The sequence below is a fragment of the Corvus brachyrhynchos genome, unplaced genomic scaffold, assembly GCF_000691975.1.
Source record: "Corvus brachyrhynchos isolate BGI_N302 unplaced genomic scaffold, ASM69197v1 scaffold19, whole genome shotgun sequence".
NCBI lineage: Eukaryota > Metazoa > Chordata > Aves > Passeriformes > Corvidae > Corvus > Corvus brachyrhynchos.
The window spans coordinates 2,586,526-2,595,187 of NW_008246061.1; positions in this window are offsets into that span (position 1 = coordinate 2,586,526).

An 8,662-nucleotide genomic window follows, 5' to 3' on the forward strand; every position below is an offset into this window, starting at 1 on the left:
CTCGACGGGAACAGGGACAGGAGGAGAGGGAACGGCCTCAGGCTGGGCTGGGGAGGGGCAGGTCGGATATTGGGAAAGAATATTTCCCTGACAGAGTGGTCGGGCGTTGGAATGAGTTGCCCAGGGAGGTGGTGGGGTCACCATCTCTGGAAGTGTTCAAGAAACATCTGGATGTGGCCCTTGGGGATGTGGGTTAGGGGGATTTTGGTGGTGCTGGGGTGATGGGGGGGTGGATGAGATGATCTTGCAGGCCTCTCCAGCCCAAAAAATTCTGCGATTCTGTGGGATTCAGTGGGGCCGTCACTTCTGCTCTACCCCTCAGCACACAACAAATGCTTTTTGGGGGAATATCAGCCAAGTCCTGTGTGTTGCAGGCCTTGCCCTGTGTCTGATGGAAGAGCACCAAAGAATTCAGTTCCTCCGGAGCTCCCGGTGCTGGGATGTGGAGCTAAACCCTCAGAGCTGGGAGCTGTGGGTGTGGGGAGCCCAGTTAGCTGTGATTTCCATGGCCATGGCAGTAGAAAATCACATCCCAGTGCAGATGCTGGGACCCCCAGCTCTCCAGCAGGGCACGGCAGAGGCTCAGTGCTGCCTGTGCTTCCCAGCTCAAATTCCTGCCTGCTCATCTGTTGTTGGATAAATGCCTGAAGCCAAAGGGCCGAGTGCTCCAGTGCCAGCTTCTGTTGTTCCCTGAACCCTTAATGGCCACTTAAGTGGTTTATGGGCACCTGCAGGGCTCTGACAGGAGCTGCTGTGAGCAGGGCACGGAGTTCTGGCACCTTTGCTGCTCTGCTGCCCACTCAGATGTGACTCCTCAATCCCTGACACAAATGGGCTCCACAGGGAGGCTTTTCTTGGATTAAATGTTGGCTCATTCCACCTGAACTCCAGGATCGGGAGTGTGCTCAGGCAGGGAGGGCTGGAGGCAGCACAGGAGGCTGGGATATGACACTGGTGTGGATCAGGCACAGGGAAGAGCAGCTGGGGCAACAGCTCTGTATCTGAAATGCCTCTGGCTTGGCTCCATTGGATTTTATAGGGAGAGAAAGTAATTTCCAGATAATTACAGAGAGCGTTTGCATCTCCTGAGCCTCAGGCTGGGAGAGATCAGAGAATCATAAAATCTCCTGAGTGGAGAGGGACCCACAGGGATCATCCAGCCCAGCTCCTGGCCCTGCCCAGACACCCCAACAACCCCAGCCTGGGCATCCCTGGCAGCGCTGTCCAAACGCTCCTGGAGCTCTGGCAGCCTCGGGGCCGTGCCCATTCCCTGGGGAGCCTGGGCAGTGCCCAGCAGCCTCTGGGGGAAGAACCTTTCCCTGCTCTCCAGCCTGAGCCTGCCCTGGCCCAGCTCCAGCCGTTCCCTGGCTGCTGTCCCTGGCCCAGGGAGCAGAGATCGGAGCTGCCCTCGGGAGGAGCTGCAGCCCCTGATTGAAGGATGGGCCGTGACCTCCCTGTCCTACAAAAATGCAAATCATGGAACTGTCCAATGGTTTGTGTTGGAAGGGACCTTAAAGATCCTCAAATGCAGGATTGAAGTTTGTGGAGGCCAAGGGGAGCAGGAGCTGGGCACAGTCAGAAATGCTCCTGCACATTCCCGCTCTCCCAGGCCCTCATTCAGCCCAGCCTCTGTTTTTCCTCATATCTTTCCTGTCCTCTTCTCCCTTTGGTCCAGAACAAGCTGTAGAGCTTCACATTTCCCTCAGAGATGATAGAACATCCCTAAGATCTGATTGGAAAGACTTTTCCATGGATGCTGGTAGAAGCTGGTGCCACAGCCAGGCTGTTGTTCCCTCCAGCAGCATTCCAACAGCACCTGCAGCCCTCACACAGCAGTGCAGAGCAGGAAAAGGAGATCTCCGTGCAGATCCCTGCTCCCTTTTCCCTGTTTCCCTCGTCAGGTTTGCCAGGATCCAGTTTAGGGACGTGAACGGGGCAATTCCCGTTGTTAAAATCACCGGCATAGAGGGAATCTCTCCCTGCAAATGTTCTCATTGCCATGTGGAGATTGGGACCCGCCACAGAGCTGGAATTCCAGCAGATCTCCTCCCTGCAGCCAGGGAATGTCCAAGCTCTTCCCAGGAACACTCCAGGATCTGCTCCATGACCTGCTCATTGATCCCAGGCTGGCTGTTCCCCCTCACTGCCTTTCATCTCCCTGAACATTTGGCTTCTCTCGTGTCCAGCCCTGCCAGTATCGATGACACCCAAGTGACAGAATCAAGTAGAAATTATTAATTTCAAGCTCTGCTGGTAGAAGGAAAGGAAAATCAATGCTTGGCAAATGGAATAAGGAGAGACTGGAAGAAAAGCTCAGCTCTCTGCTGGCTTCACTTGGCTGTGACAAGTGACAAAGGCAGGGCACTGGAAATAAAGGGCAGGAGGGTGTTGCTGGTTCAGCCACTGGATTCTAAAGGTGGATTTTTGCATTTCAGTGGAAAAGAATTCACCTGTTTGCTCAAACAGCTGTTGCCATTCCCTAAGGAGTGGGACAGGAGCTGCTGCTCCAGCACCACGTCCTTTGGTTTGTTTGGAGCTGGGTGTGGGAGCCCTGCAGGAGCAGATGGAGGGCTCAGGGCCCAGGAGGGCTTTTCCTGGTGTTCTCCCTTGGGTGGACACCCAAGAGACCCCCAGGGCTGATCCCCAGGGGGACCCAGCAGCTGCAGCCACATGTGGGAGGGTCCCAGCAAAGCCAAGAGGAGGAGAAGAGAAAGCACCTGGAATATAAAGGTGTTCTCCAGTTAAAGGCAGGACTTGGTCCTGCACTGGAATATTTGGTTCTGGGGAGGGCCAGGAGTTGGACTGGGTGATCCTTGCGAGTCCTTTCCAACCCAGGATGTTCTGTGATCCTGGGATTTGAAGGAACTCATGGAATTTACAAACACCAGTGGTCCAAGAGGGTGCTGGGAGTTGGACACAGATCCAGAGATGAATTTCAAGGGCGCAGCTCCTGTCTAGAGACCCAAACCAGGAGCAGATGTCTGAAAGGGCCTTGGTCTTGTGGCTGTTGTTGTAACAGGATTTTTAAAAGGCTCTGGGTCCAGGTTACACAAATGAGACCAAGGGCTGGAAAAACTCCCCCTGGAAGAGGCTGGAGAGGATTAGAAGAGACTCCTCAGGTGAGCAGAAGAGCCACAAAAGGTGTTTTAACTGTCTGTAAAGCAGACAGGTACAGATAAGTCCTCTCTTGCTCCTGACACAGGCAGCAACAGATTTTTCAATTAAACTGAGAGGTGGCAAATCCAGAATTGATGAAATGACATTTTCTTCCGCAGAGTGAGACAGAACTCAGCTTCACCAATGAGACAGACGCAAACCACAGACACCTGCTCCCAAAACGGCTCTTCCAGGCTTCTCTGGGAGACAGGGAGGGGCAATGGGGCCTTTCAGGGGGAAAAACCTGCCCAAATCCAAATATCCATTTGTGGGATTGGGCAATGGGGCCTTTCAGGGGGAAAATCCTGCCCAAATCCAAATATCCATTTGTGGGATTGGGCAATGGGGCCTTTCAGGGGGAAAATCCTGCCCAAATCCAAATATCCATTTGTGGGATGGGTAACTCCCTCTCATGCTCTGCTGATGAGATCCCCACTGATGTTAAGACTGACACTGAGCCGGCCCAGAAAAAGCTGGGCTTAGTCAGGTGAGCTGTTTCCTTGGAGTGTTAAACCATGGAACTCGTTTCCACAAGAGGTTGTGGAAGGCAAAAGATAAACTGCATTGAAAACCTGGAATGAATAAGAAAAAATCAGAATAGCCCCAGTTATCACAGCTGGTGTTAAGAGCATTTTGGACTGGGTATAAAACTGCTTGCTCCAAGGCTTAAATCCATTTGAAACTCTCAGGATTGGGATTAAGATCTTTACATTGGGCTGTTTTATTTCTTATCTACCTGCCGGGGATCACAGGTTGGCTGCTCGGCTGGAGGGACGTGAAGCTGCTTTACACTGCCAATATTTTCCCCTGCACAAAGTCTCCCAAGACTTCCTGAAAATCTGGCAGCTTGTGCTGAATCACAAGCAGTGGGAAATCGGAATTTTCATGGAATAGTCCCATTTAGAATGGAGTACGGTGGAACAGAGCGGGATGGGAGAGCAGAACTAAGAAATCCAAAGAGATGTGGAAAGGTTTAAAAAAGCAAATAAAAAAGGATGTTTTGAATCCAAGCTCCAAGTGCAGGGCATGGCAAACCTCAGGCATGGAGGTCACTGATGCTCTTGGTCTCACAGTTGGTTTTTTTGGGGAAAACAGCAGAGCTTCTGTGGGACCAAATGATGGCTTGGGCTGTGTAACCTGTCTGCAGCTGGGAGCTTTATGGAGATCCCGAGGGAATAAACACAAGCAGTCAGCATGGAATGCACCCCCAGCACATCTGTCTGAGGCAGGAGAGCAGAGGAGATGCAGCACAGGGCACAGGGGGGGATTTAGACTCCTCCTGCCACCGCTGTGACAGATTTGGGGGGTCTGGGCTGAGCTGCAGGGAGGTTCAGAGCCTGGGAATGAACTGGTTTTGGTTTTTGAGCTGAAACTGGGGTGATTTGCTTTAAAAAAAGAGAAGCACCTCTGTGCTGAGGAGAGGGATTGGTTGTGCCTCAGGTGCTTGGAGAGCAGTGGGGAGATCAGCCAAAATCTGGGTCCAGAGGAGAGCTTTGGCCGCTGGATGATGCTGAGGAACAGCTTCATCAGCTCCTCACTAATTAGGAGCTGCCTCATTCCAGAGGTGCTGAGCAGACGCTGCAGAGGTGCTGCTTTCCCTCTGAGCACAGCAGGTGTGAACATCGGCCTGGCTGCTCTGTGCTCACCCCAAACCTGTCTGATTTCATCACTGCAGCCGGAGCAGGCCATGGGAAAAACCCCAGATTGCTGAGAATTCCCGTTGCCCAGATTCTCCAGGTGGGGATCCAGTGGCACATTCCACAGGAGAGGGGGTGCCCAGGAGCTCTCAATCCCAGTTTCAGGCAGGTTTTGCTCCCAATCCATCTCCAGTCCTGAGTGTAAATCCTGTAAGTGAAATTAGAGTTGGCTGGGTGAGTCATAGCCCTCCTAAAGCACATCCTGGGAATCTTGTTCCCAAACTGCAGCAATCCCACATTTAATCAGAAAAGGATCTAAGGATCCACATTCCCAAGGCATAAATAAAGGAGCTGTGGCAGGAACTGCTTTGGGGTGATCGGATACAGGGCTTGGAGGCTGGAAAACCACAGGGAGGGCACTGGGGGGAGTCCAAACCCCTGCTCACAGAAAATCCAACTGCTCCAACAAAAAACCTTCTTAGAAAAGTCCAAATGTATATCCAGCCTCAGCCTGATCCCTGGGCATGGAGGGAATTGGATATGGATCCAAAGATGTTGGAATAACCCCAAAGGCTGAGGTCTGGCCGAGGTTTCTAATTGAGGAATGTCTGATATGGTGGAAGGTTCAGGGGCCATCTGTTCTCCCTGGCTGGGCAAAACCTTATCCTGCAGCAGGGATGGAGTTAATGATGGATCCTGTGGCACTGGAAGCAACAGGAATCCATGGATATGAGTAGGAAAATGTGGCATGGAGTTGTTGTAAGTCCATGTCTGGAAAAGCAGCAAAACTGGACTTGCCAGCCTGAGGAAGAACTCTGGGAACCCCAGGATGTATTTAAGGGGAAAGCTGGAAAAACCGAGCACTTCTTCTGTTTCAGAGAACTGGTTTAACAACAGGAGTGGCCTTAGCTGAAGAAAGGAATTTTGGGGAATGAACAGGACTTTGCTGAAGGAAGGAATTTTGGCGAATGAAAGGGAAATGCCCTCAGCTTAAGGACAGGATTTTGGGGAATGAATGTGCAACAGAGATCCAGCAATGAGGGCTTGGACACATCCCGAACTTGGGAATTGCGCAACTTCCTCCTTGTTGGGGTCGCCCGGTCATTCCTTGAGCCCCAAGAACTTCCAGGCAGCCCCTGCCTGTCCCAGGAACTCCCTCTCCCCCTTTTCCTGGAGCTGCAGCTCAAGGAAAGCAATCATCACCTTCCATATGTGCCTATGGAATAGCTGGGCCTGAAGTTGTGCCTCTGAAGCACTGGGAAAAAAAGCAGCCACTTCCCTCCAGGAAGCCTCATTCCACAGGGCAGGCCAGCTTTTGGATTCTCCAGGAATCCATTATTAACGCACTTTGGATGCTTTAAAGCCTTTCCCACAGGGCTGAGGAGCACTGGAGTTCTCCTGGCCCTTCCCAGCCATCTGGAAGTCTCGTTTTGGTGCCAGGGAGTTCTGTCTGGAGCCCAGCATCGCTCTGTGGAGCTGGCAGGTGTTGGATGTGCTCTGCTCCTGCTTTTCCTGACAGCAGCTCCGGTACAGTGCTGCCAATCCAGAGCTTAATCCCAGCACTGAGCAGGAGGGGAGGGACCTGGGATTGATTGGCTACCTAAAAACAGACATTAGACAAGAATAAGGGAATAAAAGGAGGTACTGATTTGAAGGACCTTCGAGGTACACCCTGGGCAGGCCAAAGGCTCCACCCAACACAGACCCCAGCTCACGGGTTCTTCACACTGCTGTAAATATGGGGTTAATTCTCCAATTATAAGTTAATGATGTCATTACCCCAGGTTTGCCCCCCTCTTCAGAGGCTTTAGTTGACACATTTTGGGGCCCAGGACAATCGAGGTGTCCTTGGAGAGCAAAGCTAGAGAGGTTTGTTATGTCTGACCAGCAGGAGAGAACAGCAGCTGACAGGGCCCACGGAACTTCAGAGTCACACGCCCGGCAGTGCAGGATTTGGAAAATATCAAAGTTAAAACCTAAGGCATCAGGAGCAGGGTCCCAGAGGGGTCCCAATCCCTCTCTGCTCCCAGGCTTCCCCCATGGTGCCGTTGTTGTGTCGGGGAGCAGGAGGGAAGGATTTGCTGGGCCTTATCTCCACTCAGACGCTCCTGATAAATCCCTAATCCCCCCAGATAAGAGCCCTGTGAGCAGACTGGGAACCTTCAGCATGAAATGTGTGCAGGGATTTGTGTGGTTCTTGCAAGCAGGGAAATCATTTTGCTGTGGGAGCCCCAAATGTGGTGTCACTACAGCAATCAGCTCCCAGGACTGGGCTGATTTCAAACAGCATCGAGTCCACGAGTAGAAAAAGTGCTACAATAAAGTGAAAATAAGATCAGATGAACCAGACTTTTAATGAAACATTGCTTACATCACTTCAAACGAGAGAAATGCAGGTGTAAAATATGGGGTTTGGGTTTTTTCTATCAGAGTTGTTTTTTGGCTGCAGGTTGGTGGTGGTGGTGAGGGTGAGGAGAACAATGAAGCTCTGGAAAAACCTCCGGGTTCTTGGGGAATTAATGTGTGACGCAGATGTTGCACATGAATAATCCCTGAGAAGTGATAGCTCTGGATATCGGGGATTCATCCTCAAAAGGCCTTCAGGGCTGAACGATTATCCCAGAATGACAATATCCCAGAATTACAATATCCCTGAATCCCACAATGGTTTGGGTGGGAAGGGACCTTAAAGCTCTTCATGTTTCACCCCCTGCCATGGCTCATTGAAGCTCCTTATCTGCTACAACCATGGCTACTCTTCGGTTTGTTTTTATGCAGTTGGGTTTTCTATTTATTCGTTTGGGAATTTTGGTTTGGTTTGATTTAATTTGTTGGTTCTTTTCAATCCCAGTTCCTTGGATCTCGCGGTCTGAGCTGTCTCTGACTCAGACCTTTGCTGCGCTGCCATTCTGCCTTTCAGTTCCCAGGAGCTGTCCACTCACCAAAATGTCATTTCCTTGCCTGACAAACCCCCCCCAGCTGCTTCTTTCCCACCTGGAATGGCACTGGGAGGTTCTTGATGCAATTGAACCCATTCAGCACCTCTAGAGAGCCTCAGGGGTTGGGATGAAAACAGCTTTGTTCAATTCTGCTTTCCTCTTACAGGAAATTAGATGGTTTTATGGGACCTTAATCAGGATTTAAAGGTAAGAAGAGAAAGTTAAATATGTCCAAGACCTCACTGACCTAAATCTGTGGCTCCTAAAAGTCGTGGTTTAAAGAGCCAGTGATGGAGCAAAAAAAGAGAAGCTGGCCAGCAAATCTTCCTGGAATCATTAAGGTTGGAAAAGCCCTCTAAGATAAAGTCAAACCATTAATCCAGCACTGCCAGGTCCGCCCCAACCCACGTCCCCAACACCGCATCTCCATGGTTTTTTACCGCTTCCAGGGATGGCAATTCCACCCTGGACAGGCTGTTCCCAGTGGCAGCAGCTTCCCTAAGGATTCCCCTGAAGTCCAGTGCTGGTGCAGCTTCTCCCAGTTCAGAGCCTAGAAACATCATCTGCCTCCAAAAGAGCTTTGTCTGAGAGGGGGAGGAGCCTTTGCAGAAGGTCCTGTGGGCAGTTTGGGCACCACAAAATCAGAAAGAGCTGAAGCTGTTGGAGAGAGACCAAAGGAAGGACAGGAAGAGGACGAAGGGTCTGGAGGGGCCACGGGAGGAGCAGCTGAGGGCACTTGGAATGTTCAGCTTGGAGGGGACTGAGCTCAGACCTCAGCTCAGCTCCTCCCAAGGGGCAGCTCTGATCTTTGCTCCCTGGGCCAGGGACAGCAGCCAGGGAACGGCTGGAGCTGGGCCAGGGCAGGCTCAGGCTGGAGAGCAGGGAAAGGTTCTTCCCCCAGAGGCTGCTGGGCACTGCCCAGGCTCCCCA